The 15334-nt window shown below is 46.5% G+C and overlaps 1 protein-coding gene, 1 non-coding gene and 2 pseudogenes across 2 annotated transcripts in view; 2 read left to right on the top strand and 2 right to left on the bottom strand.

The window, feature by feature from the left end:
• The window catches only part of ZFX (zinc finger protein X-linked), a 76702-nt gene extending 62998 nt beyond the window's left edge, over positions 1-13704 (bottom strand). The window contains exon 1 of the mRNA XM_045582342.1: positions 13571-13704. The gene's annotated coding sequence lies outside the window, so the exon portion shown is untranslated. The remainder of the gene's footprint in view (positions 1-13570) is intronic.
• LOC118720296 lies at positions 3291-3397 on the top strand. Its single transcript, XR_004988391.1, has one exon. It is a non-coding gene; the product is annotated as a U6 spliceosomal RNA (small nuclear RNA).
• Positions 7812-13360, bottom strand: LOC123652453 (annotated as a pseudogene).
• Positions 13366-14255, top strand: LOC123652452 (annotated as a pseudogene).
• The last annotated feature ends 1079 nt before the right edge of the window (positions 14256-15334 follow it).

The raw sequence follows: 15334 nt of genomic DNA, 5'->3' as shown, positions 1-15334 counted from the left end.
GCCTCAGGAGATACAGCAATTGTCTCAAAAGTGCTACAGGCTCAATAGGGACAATACTGCCCTCTAAGGAGCATTCTGGAAGTTTGTGGGTTTTTTGAAACAGCAAAATATCACTGATAAAGAGGGGAGAAAACGCGCGCGCGCGCACACACACACACACTCACCCACAATTGTGGGGCTGGCAAATCTATTGTAAAATCTTCAAGGCAGGCCAGCAGGCTAGAGACCCAGGGAAAAACTGCAGTGTTAAGTCCAAAGGCAGAATTTTTTCTTCCTCAGAGAAGGTCAGTTTTTTCACTTAAGGTCTTTAACTGAGTGGATAAGGCCCACCCACATTATTGAGGATATTCTGCTTTACCATTGATTTAAATGTTAATCACAATTTAAAAAAATACCTTCACAGATGATCCAAGGTGGTGGCAGAGTAGATAGAAGTCACACACACTTCCTCCTAGGACCAAACTGAAAGTACAACAAAAATAAAGGAAAATTAATCTATATAACCAACTGAAGACTAGCTGAACAAAAATCTTATTAGCAAGGATTTACAGAAGAAGCCATACCGAGAATGGTAGGAAGAGTGGAGATGTGACCCATACCCACGTGCAGTGGCTGAGAATCCAGAGGGATATCTCAGCTGCAGAGGTTCCCCCTGCCAGGAGCATTGAGTCTCAACCCCAGCAGGGCTCCCAGCCCAGAACACTAGAGCCGGGAAGAGGAGCCCACGTAACATCTGGCTGTGAAAATCAGTGCAAATTCTGTCCACCAGGGCAACGATTAGCCAACTCATTAGTCAACAGAGCCAAATATCAACAGCACAACGATTGAAATGTCTTTTGAGAGCCACATTTTTTAAACTTAAACTTCTTCTAACACCACTTCTTCAAAATAGACTCGCCCAGGCCATGGTATTTTGTGGAAGAACCACACTCAAGGGGCCAAAGAGCCGCATGTGGCTCGGGAGCTGTAGTTTGCCGACCACTGCATCAGGGAGATGGGGTCTGTTAGAAACTCAGGCACCCTCTTAAAGAATCAGAGCATAAAATCTCACAGCCACTCACCATGGGCTCCAGAGGAGGGAAGGAGGCTCAAAGAAGAGACTGGAGAGACTGGGTTGTGTGGCTCCGAGGAGAGAGCTAAAGGGACAGCCGCCAGGGGCCCTGTGCGGAGTCCCTCTCTCACGTTCCCACAGATGCTCAAGCCCTGAAGAGGAGTCAGATGCCTGCGCCTGTTGGGTAGAATTTCCTGAAGGCCTCTTGAGGATGAACTCAGGGGGTGTCAGAGACAGTTATATGACTCTGGGGCGGAGACCACGCCTCCTACCACGTACCTGACTGGAGCTTATCCCCAGAAGAAATCCACTAGCCCCACCCTCCCAACTCCCAGTGGCCCCTCCCTGCCAACCTGGTGTCCTGCAGAATTGTCACCTGGCTGTGGCCAGCCTGGGCTTGCAGTGCAGTTTCTAGAAAAGCTCTGGGCAGAATCAGGCAGAGACTGAATTCTGTGCCTCTAGGGCAGGTGCCAATTTTCTCTCACATACCTGACCAGCGCCACCATTCTTGTGTATACCCCTCCCTTCACATGGCGAAATCTTGGTCTCTTTGGGTCTGGTGAACTCTACTGGCCTCACCCTGATAACTCCACGAGATCCTGCCCCACTACACAGGACTGCAGGCACTGGATGGTGGCGGCTGACCTTTGTGTACTCTGGGACTTTTGCTGAGTGGTTTCAGTCCCAGCACTGGTACTGAGTTTGAATCTGTATCATTCTGGTGAAGAACACATGCCTCTACCTGGTGACTCACTGTGAACCTACCTCATGCAACTCTCATATCACCAGAGGCTATTTCACTGAGACTAACAGGAAGCCACAGGCGGAGGTGGAGTTGGGGGGTGCTTTGGGCTATTTGCTGACCTGCTCCCAGGCTTGGTGCTGGTGGAAACTGGCCTTGATATGCAGCCTGGCTCCTCTCTTCACACCCATGCCCAGCAGAGGTAGCACAAACTGTGGATTCCTTTGTAGCTCCAAACAGGTAGCCTAGAGCCAGTCACTGAAGTGCCTAATATTGACCTGCTGCAACGGAGTCCCTCCCAAGAGGCCCCAACACACATGGTGGCAGGTTTCAGACCACAGCAGAGCACCACCTAATTAGTTCCTCAAGAAAAGGGAAATCTCAGTAGGCACAAACCCCGTTGGGGCAAATTCCACTTTGTGGGGTCAGCCTTCACACAGCAGTTCATACACTGTGGTTGGGGTCAATCCACATCTTCACCCAGCCTAAGAATCAATTCCACCCACTGATGGATCAACAGCAATCAAGACTCAACTACAATAGGAGGGCTCACATAACCCACACAAGGGACATTCCTGAAGCACTTAGCTCAGGTGATCATGGAGGCTGTGTCATTGAGCCCCACAATATTCCTACTACATAAGGCCTCCATACCAAGACAAGAAGACATAGCAGATCTACCTAATGCACAGAAACAAATAAAGAGAGGCAGCCAAAATGAGGAGACAAAGAAACAGTCCCCAAAGGAAAGAACAGGAAATATCCCCAGAAAAAGAACTAAATGAAATGGAGGCAAGCAATCTACCACGAATAGAGTTCAAAACTGGTTATAAGGATGTACAAGGAACTTAGTGAGAACTTCAATAAAGAGATAGTAAGCATAAAACAACAGACATAGAAACAATGAAAAAGAATTAGTCAAAATTTAAGAATACCATATCTGAAATGAAGAATACACTAGAAGATTAGAAGAATCAACAGCAGATTAGATGAAACAGAGGACTGAGTCAACAATTTAGAAGACAAGGTAGCTAAAAACACCCAGAGAGGCAAAAAGAAAAAAAAAATTATTTAAAAAAATTATGTGAGAGAGACACAACGATTGGTTGCCTCCCATACTCTTTAAAAACCAATGGAAAAGTATCCTTGGGTGAGGATTAATCACAAAAAAGAAAAGTACAGTCAATATCCCTCATGAATACAGATGTAATACAAATAAATAATACAATAATTAATAAATAACATAAGAATAAACTCTGGGCCCTATAGCTGGTTTGGCTCAGTGGACAGAGCATCGGCCTGGGGACTGAAGAGTCCCAGGTTCGATTCTGGTCAAGGGCTCACGCACAGGTTATGGGCTCAATCCCAGTAGGGGGCATGAAGGCAGCCAATCAATGATTTTCTCTCATCAGTGATGTTTCTATCTCTCTCTCTCCCTCTAACTTCCTCTCTGAAATAAATTTTAAAAATATATTTTTTAAAAAAGAATAAACTCTGGTGCTTGCTTCAGCAGCACATATACTTAAATTGGAATGATACAAAGAAGATTAGCATGGCCCCTGCATAAGGATGACATGCAAATTCGTGAAGCAGTCCATATTTTAAAATAAATAAATAAATAAGAAATAATTTATTGAAGAGGTGGCTGTTCACACACACACACAAACATACACACAGAATAAATTCTGTTTCACATACAACTGTAAACCTATTTTTGCCCACCCCTGTATTTAGCAATTAAAATTCAGCAACATATTAAAAGAATTATATGGGTTCTAGTGTTCAGAATATATCAAACACATCTACAACTCAACAACAAAAGGACAGACAACCCACTTTAAAAATGAGCCAAGGACTTGAATAGACATTTCTGCAAAGAAGATATAAACATGGCTAACAAGCATATAAAAAGCTGTTCAACATCACTACTTATTAGGGAAACGAAAATAAAAATCACAATGAGATACCACTTCACACCCACGAGGATGGCCGTAACACCAACAACAAACATAAAATAAAAAGCATTGATGAGGATGTGAAGAAACTGGAATCCTCATACATTCCTGGTGGGAATGCAAAATGGCGTGGCCACGTTAGAAAAAAGTTTGGCTGTTCCTCAAAAAGCTAAAACATCGAATTACCATATGACCCAGCAATTCCACTTCTAGGTACATACTCAAAAGAATTGAAAACAGGTGTTCAAACAAAAACTTACACATGAGTGTTCATAGCACCACGACTCACAATAGCCAAAAGATGGAAACAACCCAAATGCTCATCAACCGATGAACAGATAAACAAAATATGCCATATTATTCAGTCATAGAAAGGAATGACACATGCTATGACATGGATGAACCACAGAAACATTGTGCTACGTGAAATAAACCAGACACAAAAGGCCACACACTGTATAATTCCATTTACATGAAATATGCAGAGTTGGCAAATCCATAGAAACAAAAAGCAGATTAGTGGTTGCCAGGGGTTGGGAGAATGGGAATGAGGAGTGATTGCTTAATGAGTATGAGGTTTCCTTTTGGAGTGATGAAAATGTTCTGGAATTAGATAGTGGTGATGATTGCACAACATCGTGAATGTACTTAGTGACAATTGTACACTTTTAAATGGCTAAAATAGTAAATTGTATGCTCTATGTATTTTATTACAGTAAAAAAAAAATGTTTTAAAGAATCATACACCATGGCCAAGGAAGGTTTATTGCTTGGATGCAAATCTAGTTCAATATTTAAAATCCCTTCAACAAGCTAAAAAAGAAAAAAAAAATCACATAATCATATCAAGTGATGCAGAAAAGCATTTGACAAAATTCAACACTGATTCCCGATAAAAATTCTCAGAAAACTAGGGATAGAAGGTAACTTCAACTTGATCAATAAAACCTACAAAAAAAAATACTTACAGCTTACATTATACTTATTGATGAAAAACTGACTGTTTCCCGCAAAGAACAGGAACAAAACAAGGATGTCTGCTCTCATCATCTTATTCAACACTAGTGACCCAGTGCATGAAATTCATGCACATTAAAAGAGAATTAATTAGAGGAAGTATTTTAATATTGCTATTTGCCCTTTCTCTATAATACAATAGAAGTGTCAGAGATTAAAGAAAATTAGTAAAATGTATATGAAAACCTTCCTCCTGTCAGAGTCTGGGGCGCACCACCAGAACCAGAGTCAAGTCCCCGCCCACCCACGTGTGTCTCGAAATCACAAAAGAGCCAGACCTGGCCAGCCCCATCCCCATTGGGCTAGATCCAGACCTGGTTAGCAATCAGGGCCAATATGTAGAGCAACCGATGGGGTGACCTGTCTTGGCTGGCCTGGGGCCTGCGGGCTGGGGGCAGCTCCTGCGTTGAGCGTCTGCCCCCTGGTGGTCAGTGTGCATCATAGTGACCAACTGTTCCACTGGTCCTTCCACCATTTGGTATATTAGGCTTTTATTATATAGGATGCCCCACATGTGTGGCTCAGTGGTTGAGCATGGACCTGTGAACCAGGAGGTCATGGTTTGATTCCCATTCAGGGCACATGCCCGGGTTGTAGGTTTGATCCCCAGTATGGGGCATGCAGGAGGCAGCTGATCAATGATTCTTTCTCATCATTGATGTTTCTATCTCTCTCTCCCTCTTCCTTCCTCTCTGAAATCAATAAAAATATATTTTTAAATCTATAAAATAACTCCTAGAGCTAATAATTTTGACAACGTCACAGGATACAAGATAAGTGTATAAAATAACTATTTTTATATATTAGCAATGAACACATGGACACCAAAATTTAAAATACAATACCATTTACAATCAGTAAAGAATAAAATAAAATACTTAGGTATAAATCTAACAAAGCATGTATAAGACTTGTATTCTTAAAAATCACAAAATACTGATGCAAGAAATACAAAAAGATCTAAATAAATGGAGAGTCTTTCTGTGTTCATGGATTAGGAAAGTCAACATAGAAAAGATTTTAGTTCTCCCCAAATTCCTGTACTGGTTTAATGCAATTCCTATCTAAATCTCAGATATATCAGGTTAATCCTCACCTAAGGATATTTTTCCATTGATTTTTAAAAAGTGGCAGGGAGGAGGAGAGATAGAGAGAAACATTGATGTGAGAAAGACACATCGATTGACTGCCTCAAACATGGGCTCCGACCAGGACTGGGTAAGGAATCTGTAACCAAGGTATGTACCCTTGCCTAGAATCAAACCCAGGACCCTTCATTCTGTAGGCCAATGCGCTATCCATTGAGCCAAACCAGCTAGAGCTCAATAATATTTTTATAGATGTAGACAAGCTTATCCTAATATTTACATAGAAAGGAAAAGGAACTAGAATAGCTAAATTAATTTTGGAAAAAAAAGAATAAAGTAGAAAAAATTTAGTCTACCTGATTTCATGATTTATTATATAGCTACAGTAATCCAGATTGTAGACATATAGACATAGGTCAGTGAACAGAATAGAAAATATAGAAACAGACGCACACAAAGATACACAATTGATTTTTGACATGGATGAAAAAAAATAATTCAATGGAGAAAGGAGAGTATTTTCATGAAATGGTGCTGGATCAATTGAACAGCCATCAGGCAAAAATAAATAAATAAACAAGCCTAAACCTGAACCTCGCACCTGATACACAAATGAACTCAAAATGGATTGTCGATTTAAATGTAAAATATAAAATTATAAACATTTAGGGGAAAAACAGAGGATAAAATCTTCAGGACCTAGGGCCACGCAAAGTGTTCTTTTTATTTTTTATTGATTTCAGAAAGGAAGGGAGAGGGAGAGAAAGATAGAAACATCAATGATGAGAATCACTGATCGGCTGCCTCCTGCACGCCCCCTTCTGGGGGATCTAGCCTGCAACTCGGGCCTGTGCCCTTGAACGAAATTGAACCTGGGACCCTTCTGTCTGAAGGCTGATGCTCTATCCACTGAGCCTAACCCACTAGGGCCAGGCAAAGTGTTCTTAAACTTAACATCAAAAGCACCATAAAAGGAAAAATGGGTAAAATTTTGCTCTATGAAATACCTTATTTAGAGCATGAAAAGTCAAGCTACAGACTGGGAGAAAATATTTGCAAACCACATATCTGACAAAGGATTAATACTCAAAACTCCACTATAGAAAAGCAAATAATCCTATTACAAAATGAGGAAAATACATGAACAGACATTTCACCAAAAAGGATATACAGATGGCAAAAAGCCCATGAACACCATTAGCCATTAGAAATGCAAATTAAAACCACAATGAGATATTATAGTTTTGTAAGATGTTACCATTGGGGGATATTTTGTAGAGGGTGCATGGGATATCTCTGTATGATTTCTTAAAACAGCATGTGAACTCATAATTATCTCATAATAAAGAATTTACTTTTTAAAATAAGATGGAACACAGAGAAAATGGTGCTTAGAGGGACATTTATAGCTTTAAATATTTATATCACACACACAAAAAATCAAATCAATAACCTGTGCTTCTATTTTAGGAAACTAGAAAAAGGAGAGCAAATGACACCCAAAGCAAGATAAGACATAATAAAGATTAGAACTGAAATCAATGAAACAGAAAACAGAAAAACAATAGAGAAAAATTTTAAAAACTAAAAGTTGGTTTGTTGAAAAAACAGACCAGGCTGAAACCGGTTTGGCTCAGTGGATAGAGCGTCGGTCTGCAGACTGAAAGGTCTCGGGTTCGATTCCGGTCAAGGGCATGTACATTGGATGCAGGCACATCCCTGGTGGGGAGTGTGCAGGAGGCGGCTGGTCGATGTTTCTCTCTTATCGATGTTTCTAGCTCTCTATCCCTCTCCCTTCCTCTCTGTAAAAAAAACAATAAAAAATATATTTGAAAAAACTGACAAAAAAAGGGGGGTGGGGGAAGAAAAGACACAAATTACCAAAATCAGGAACGAAAGAGGATACAACACTGCCCACACTGCAGAAAGTAAAAGGATTAAAAAGGGTTTGAACAAGTTTATGCCCACACATGAGACACCTTAGAATAGATGAAACGGACAAATTCCTGAAAAGACACAAATGATCAAAATTCACCCAATAAGCGATAGAAAATCTGAACACACCTACAACAAGAAATCCCATTACTAATTTGAAATCTCCGAAAATATAGTTCAAATCCAGGTGGCTTCCCTGGCAAACTGGTGAATTCTATCAAATATTTAAAGAAAAAATATTACCGATCCTTTACAAACTCTCAGAAAACAGCGGAAGACAGAACACTGCCCAATTCATTCTGTGAGGCTAGCTTTACCCCTTCCCAATACCAAACAAAGCTATCACAAGAAAAGTAAAAATCAATATCCCTCCTTAACATCAATGTAAGAATATTTAACAAACTGTCAACCAACTGAATGAAGCAGCATATGAAAAGAATCATACATCGGGACCAAATGGGATTTAGGCTGGGAATATAAATACTGAGGGAAATACGCAGGCCTAATGTTAGCTACAAGGAAAAAGAACGCCCTCCCTCACAGATCCTTGAGGTTTCTCTGTGGCTGACTCTGACCCTCCTCCCCTCCAGGCCCGTGGGCCTCCTGCTCTAGCTCTTGGCAGGGATTAGGGGGGCGGACCCAGAGGGGCTCAGGGACAGGATAACAGCGAGAGGCAGGGCCTTCCCGACAGCTGGAGTGGGTTGTACATTCGAGTGTGAACTGAACCCTTTTGTGACACATATATGGAGCTGTGCAGGCCCGGCCCCACCCTGTTCTGAAGCCCTAGCAGGGCCACCCCTCCCCACTGAGCCTCTGAGTTGGGGGAAGGGGGCTGCTGGCTCCGCCAGGCCGGCCTGGTTTCCTCAGAGGGTCTGTGGATTGACACTGGTTCTTTTCATAAAAAAATAGAATTTAAAAAGCAGCATGTCTTGCCCATTGTGACCAAGGCGTAGGGAGGCCCCGTCTGGCAAAGACTGCCTTCTCGCTGGAGACAGGCAAGGGGGGCCGGCGCTGGGGGACTGGGCAGGGCCACAGTTGCTCCCTGCCACCCACCCACAGGGCCTGCAGCTGTCAGGCCTGGGCACGTCTGTTTCGTTAGATTTCAAGCCCAGGTCAGGGTAGAGAACGCAGGAGGGGGAAGCAGGGATCCGTGGTATGATCTTGTGTAAAATATGGCAATGACCCACGCTCAGGGCCAAGAGGTGAGTGGGCAGTGAGGGTAGCTGCAGCAACGTTGTGTAAAAACTGTCCAAGTTCACCCTAGCTGGTATGGCTCAGTGGATAAAGCATTGGCCTGTGGACTGAAGGATCCTAGGTTCAATTCCAGTCAAGGGCACATGCCCAGGTTGTGGGCTCCACCCTCCTGCAGTGCAGGAGGCAGCCAATCAATGATTCTTTCTCATCATTGATGTTTCTATCTCTTTCTCCCTCTCCTTCCTCTCTGAAATCAATCCTATAAAATAAAAGGTTAATAGGCAAATAGACCAAATAGCTGAACAACTAAATGGTCGCGATGACGTGCACTGACCACTAGGGGGTGCTCACGGAACATGGTGGCCATCAGCCGCGCTAGGATGGTGGAGCAGATGAGCAGGGACACCAGACCAAGGTGGGGCACTAGTCACCGTCATCAGGGTGAGCCCCTGGTGGTTACTGAAAATTCTTTGCTACAGTGCCACTGTCCTGCCTAGTGCGGGCCCTGATAGCTCGGTGCCCCTATCACTCGGTGCCCTCAGTGTCAGCAGGATTGAGAGGTGGCTGACGGCCCCAATCGCCACTGAGGGCTTTTCAACCTCCCCCTGCTCCTGAGGGGTGATCGGGGCAGCAGCCACCACTCATACCAACGAACAGCACAGGCCCTGTTCCCACCCATTCACACCCACTGCTGGTGCCAGCCCCAATTGCTCAGCACTACCATCGGTGTGAGTGGTGCTGGCATAGTCAGCACATGGAAACAGTGGCAGCAGGAATGAGGCTGCGGCAGACAGGGGACCAGGGCCAAGGCAAGAGGGGCCACGTGGGGGTGCAGAAGATGGGCCGAGACCTACCCCCGTGCCCACTGCAGCCCATAGTTCCTTTCAACATGCACGAATTCGTGCACTGGACCCCTAGTAAAATATATATATATATATATACTTTTAAATACATATATTTAAAATACACTTTAAAAAAAACATATTTTATTGATTGTTTTACAGAGAGGAAGAGAGAGTTAGAAACATTGATGAGAGAGAATCATAGATCAGCTGCCTCTTGCATACCTCCTACTGGGGATGTGCCCGCAACCAAGGTACATGCCCTTGACCGGAATCAAACCTGGGACCTTTCAGTCTGCAGGTCGACGCTCTACCCACTGAGCCAGACTGGTTTTGGCTTAAAATGCACTTTTAAAATATATTTAAATACACTTTTTTAAAGTGTCCAAGTTTCGCCAAGACTGGTTTGGCTCAGTGGATAGAGCGTCGGCCTGCGGACTCAAGGGTCCCAGGTTCGATTCCGGTCAAGGGCATGTACCTTGGTTGCGGGCACATCCCCAGAAAGGGGTGTGCAAGAGGCAGCTGATCGATGATTCTCTCTCATCGATGTTTCTAACTCTCTATCCCTCTCTCTTCCTCTCTGTAAAAAATCAATAAACTATATATTTTTTTAAAAAGTGTCCAAGTTTCTATAGGCAAAGAGGACCATGGCCAGTATTTGGGCTTCTTCAATACTGGGGTGAAAGCTGCCCAGGAAGGCTTCGGGGGGTGGGGAGTGAGGGGGAGCAGGGTCTTCATTTGGTTTCTTGGTATTGTCAGTCCATTCCCAACTGGAGGGGCCTAGCTCCCCTAGTTCATGCTGTTGGTTGGGATAGACATGGGTGAGACCATGGAGATGGCAGGGGTGCCCGTAGTAAACTGGCTGTTGACCAGCTGGTGGGTGCTGGAGCCCCACCACTGCTGCCCTGGGCGCCAGAGGACCCTAAAGCAGTGGTCGGCAAACTGCGGCTCGCGAGCCACATGCAACTCGCAAGCCGAGGTTTGTCGCTCTGTTGACTAATGAGTTTGCCGACCACTTGGGGAGGGGCTTAATCACAAGGAGCAACAGCAGCCTGCAATTATTGGAATCGAGAGTCTAGGTCAGTGGTCGGCAAACTCATTAGTCAACAGAGCTGCAAACCGCGGCTGTGGCTCGCGAGCCGCTGTTTGCCAACCACTGCCCTAAAAGAATCTGGTTGTTGTGGCCCAAAGCTGGAGCCGTCTATAATAACATTGCTCAGGTCCGGGCAGTCAGCATCCCACTGCTGAGGTTTAGGTGCTGCCATGTTCCACGTGCTCTCCAAGTGGGTGTGTAGTGGGACCCCGGCGGGGGTGAGGGTGTCGCCCCTGTGTATCAGAAGAAGGGGTTTTGCAAATCCAGTAGGTGACTGGACTTGGAACCCGTCTGGTCTACCTGGGCCACAATCCTGATGTCGTAGCTTTGTCTCCGGTAGGAGTAAGCAGGCATGTCCCTGAGAGTGTGTGACAGCAACAGGCACCAGACTTGGTACCAGTGGCGCCTGGACAAGCCACACAGTTATTATAAGCTAATGAACATGACGTCAAACCAGAAAGCCAGACCCTGAACCAGCCCGGATTGCAGCATGTGGAATTTCTTTTTCCCCTTTTTTTTCTCTTACCACTCACCTCTCTCCTGCAGCATGTGGAATTTGAATGGGATTTCTTTCTTTTTTTACATATATATATTTTATTGATTTTTCACAGAGAGGAAGGGACAAGGATAGAGAGCTAGAAACATCGATGAGAGCCGGGACCGGTTTGGCTCAGAGGATAGAGCGTTGGCCTGCGGATTGAAAGGTCCTGGGTTCGATTCTGGTCAAGGGCATATACCTTGGTTGCGGGCACATCCCCAGTAGGGGGTGTGCAAGAGGCAGCTGATTGATGATTCTCTCTCCTCGATGTTTCTAACTCTCTATCCCTCTCTCTTCCTCTCTGTGAAAAATCAATAAAATATATTTAAAAAAAAAAAAAAAAAGAAAAGAAACATCGATGAGAGAGATACATCGGCCAGCCGCCTCCTGCACACCCCCCACCAGGGATGTGCCTGCAACCAGTGTACATGCCCTTGACCGGAATCGAACCCGGGACCTTTCAGTCCGCAGATCAACACTCTATCCACTGAGCCAAACCGGTTTCGGCTTGAATGGGATTTCTATCCTGCGCAAGTCTCCATCTTTGGCTTCTAAGGAGTTAGTTCACCGTGTACTTGACAGGCCTGGCCATCAGCATCCGGGTGTCAAATGCGTCCGCTATAAGCTTCCAGAAATATTCGTCCACAGCGGCATCTCGGAGGGGCAACAGATGGCTGGAAGCAGAACCTGGCCTTAGTGAATTGCTCCATGGAGAGCAGTTCATCCATGAAGGGCACGGGGTGGGCATCACCAATGATAGGGAACATGTTTCCACCAGGCCTCAGGTACTTGGCATGTGGGTGGCTCTTGAACATGCACTCATGGAACAGCATGGAGCCCATGGGCTCTGAGATGGCGATGTACACTGGCTCAGGGCGCGAGACCTCTTCTCCCTTCCTGCAGGTGGCCACCATACAGTGGCTGATACACTAGGTGAAGTTGTTATTCTTCACCAAGACCCGCGAGTGCTGGGCCGCAGTGCTGCCCTGCACTGCCTATGCCTCCCTTGCTCCAGCTTGGGCAGCAAAAAGCAACAGGAGCCCACCTGGTGTGACTCAGAGGCTGAGCCTCGACCTATGAACCAGGAGGTCACTGATCGATTGCCAATCGGTCAGGGCCCAGGCCCAGGTTATAGGCTTGATCCCCAGGGTGGGGGGTGCAGGAGGCAACAGATCAATGATTTTCTCTCACCATTGATGCCTCTCTCTCTCTCTCTCTCTCTCTCTCTCTCTCTCTCTCTCTCTCTCTTCCTCTCTGAAATCATATATATATATATATTTTTTTAATTTTTTTTAAAGCGACAGGACCCAAGAGCCACAGCCACCATCAAGAACGACCTTGTCCTTGAAGTCCCTGGGGCTCTGCAGCGTGGCACGCTGCTAGGTGCTCCCCGGCACGTAGCCCTGCATCCTGTTCTGCCGCCGGGGCAGGTGGCCATAAAACTGGAAATACTGCTGAGATGGAGGACGGCTCCTCCCTCGCTCACAGAACACGGACCGCTCCAGGCTATGGCCCCTGCAGGTCTTTGGGACATTGCAGAAGGGATAGATTTTGGGTGCGGCGAACTGGATGAGGACGCCGCTGCAGCCCAGGGTAACGAGGGTGAAGGCCTGCTTGCCCACGCGGCTGCACTCCGTCTCGCGGGACACCGAGCCCACACACACACACACACACACACGCGCGCACGCACGCACACACACACACACACACACAACTACACGGCTGTAGAGGGCGATGCCCGCCCCGGCGGGGCCAGAGCGCATCGCCTGCGGCTCCGCGCGCCCCTGATCCCGCCGATCGCGTCGCCGATGGGCGCCAGGGAGCCCCGAATCGGCCGCGCGGGGCCCCGAGACGCCCGGCCCGCCACCCCCACCTCGCCCGCCCCGCCGCCGCCGCCGCTGCCATCTTAGATGCGGCTCCGGCTCCGGCCCAGGCCGCCGCCCGGATCTACAACATTTAACGCGATCCCTTCCCCGATCCCGGCAGGCCCTTCGGGGGGAGAAATGCACCAGCGGAGCCTAACGTGTCTGCGGAAATGCAAAGGGTTGAGAATAGTCAACACGATTTCGAAAAACAAAAGTTGGAGGGTTTCCATTCCCCGATTGCAAACCTTACTTTCCGGCGCCTGGTCTCTCCCGCGGCTCTCGGCTGCGGCTCCGGCTCTCCCGGCGGTCCGCCTGCTCCGCCCCGTGTGCCGGCGGGACCTCGGCGAGTGGTCCCGGCCCCGGAGCCTGCAGGGGGTGGAGGAGGCTCCGCAGCACCCGCCGCAGGTCGCAGGCGCCGGGGTGGAGGTAGACGAGTTGGGCAGAGCGCCGACGCCCACCCAGGCTGAGAACCGAGCCACTAGTATTGCAAGGGCCGGCCTCGATCTAAGTAAACCCTACACCTCGGTCTTGACAGACCCGGATGCTCCCGGCGGGAAGGACCCAAAACGTAGGGAATGGCACCATTTTCTGGTGGTCAACACGAAGGGCAGTGACATCAGCAGTGGCACGGTCCCCTCTGATTATGTGGGCGCTGGGCTTCCAAAGGGCACGGGACCTCACTGGCCACTGAAGTGGGAAGAAGAGCCCATTCTCAGCAACCGACCCGGAGGCCGCCCTGGCCAATTCAAGGTGGCATCTCTCCACAAAAATTAGGAGCTCGGTCCCCAGTGGCTGGCACGGGCTACCAGGCGGAATAAGGATGGTACGTGCCCAAGCTCTGTGAGCAGCTGTCTGGGAAGTGGGGGGAAAGGCAGGAAACAGAAGTCGCCCCCCGAGGCCCCAAGCAGTGTTCTCAAGTTCAGCGATGCATGTAGCTTTCTCTTCTGCCCTGTTCCCATTCTCCTAGGCGAGACCCGGGCAGATGGTGGTTTAGGGGGACTTTTCCTTCTGCCTGTCCTTTACAATTGTAAAGGGACAATGCTTTATGGTTTGACCAAACTTGAACTCCATTTTGGGGGATATTTTGGTACTAGGATGGGCTCCTCGTTAGACATTAGGAAAATGCAAATTAAAACCACAATGAGATACCACTACATATCCTCCAAAATTAGTGTAATAAAAGAAAGCAGACAATACCAAGTTTTGGAAAGGATGTGAAGAAACTGGAACTCTTTTTAAAATATATATATATTTTATTGATTTTTTACAGAGAGGAAGAGAGAGGGATAGAGAGTCAAAAACATTGATGAGAGAGAATCATCAATCAGCAACCAAGGTACATGCCCTTGACCAGAATCGAACCTGGAACCCTTCAGTCCACAGGCCGACGCTCTATCCGCTGATCCAAACCGGTTTCAGCAAAACTGGAACTCTTATACATTACTGAAGGGAATAGAAAATGGTACAGCCACTTTGAAAAACAGGTTAGCAGTTTCTTAAAGAGCAGAACACGGACTTACCATACAACCTAACATTCCACTCCCAGGAATCTACACGAAGAAAAATGAAAACATATGTCTACACAAACTTGAACGCTAATGTTCATAGCAGCATTATTCTTTTTTTTAAAAAAATATATATTTTATTGATTTTTTTACAGAGAGGAAGGGAGAGGGATAGAGAGCCAGAAACATCGATGAGAGAGAAACATCGACCAGCCGCCTCCTGCACACTGCCCACCGGAGATGTGCCCGCAACCAAGGTACATGCCCTTGACCGGAATCGAACCTGGGACCTTTCAGTCCACAGACCGACGCTCTATCTACTGAGCCAAACCGGTTTCGGCAATAGCAGCATTATTCTTAATAGCCAAAAAAAGTGGAAACAATCCTAATGTCCAATCAATTGGTGAATGGGTAAATGCGGTATATCTTTACAGTGAAATACTATTCAGCAATAAAAAGAGATAAATTGCCCTAGCTGGTTTGGCTCAGTGGATAGAGCATTGGCCTAC

Source organism: Pipistrellus kuhlii, unplaced genomic scaffold, assembly GCF_014108245.1.
Source record: "Pipistrellus kuhlii isolate mPipKuh1 unplaced genomic scaffold, mPipKuh1.p scaffold_m20_p_16, whole genome shotgun sequence".
NCBI classification, from domain to species: Eukaryota; Metazoa; Chordata; class Mammalia; order Chiroptera; family Vespertilionidae; genus Pipistrellus; species Pipistrellus kuhlii.
The sequence above is the reverse complement of the archived record's forward strand: the minus strand, read 5'-3'. Positions and strand labels throughout refer to the sequence as shown.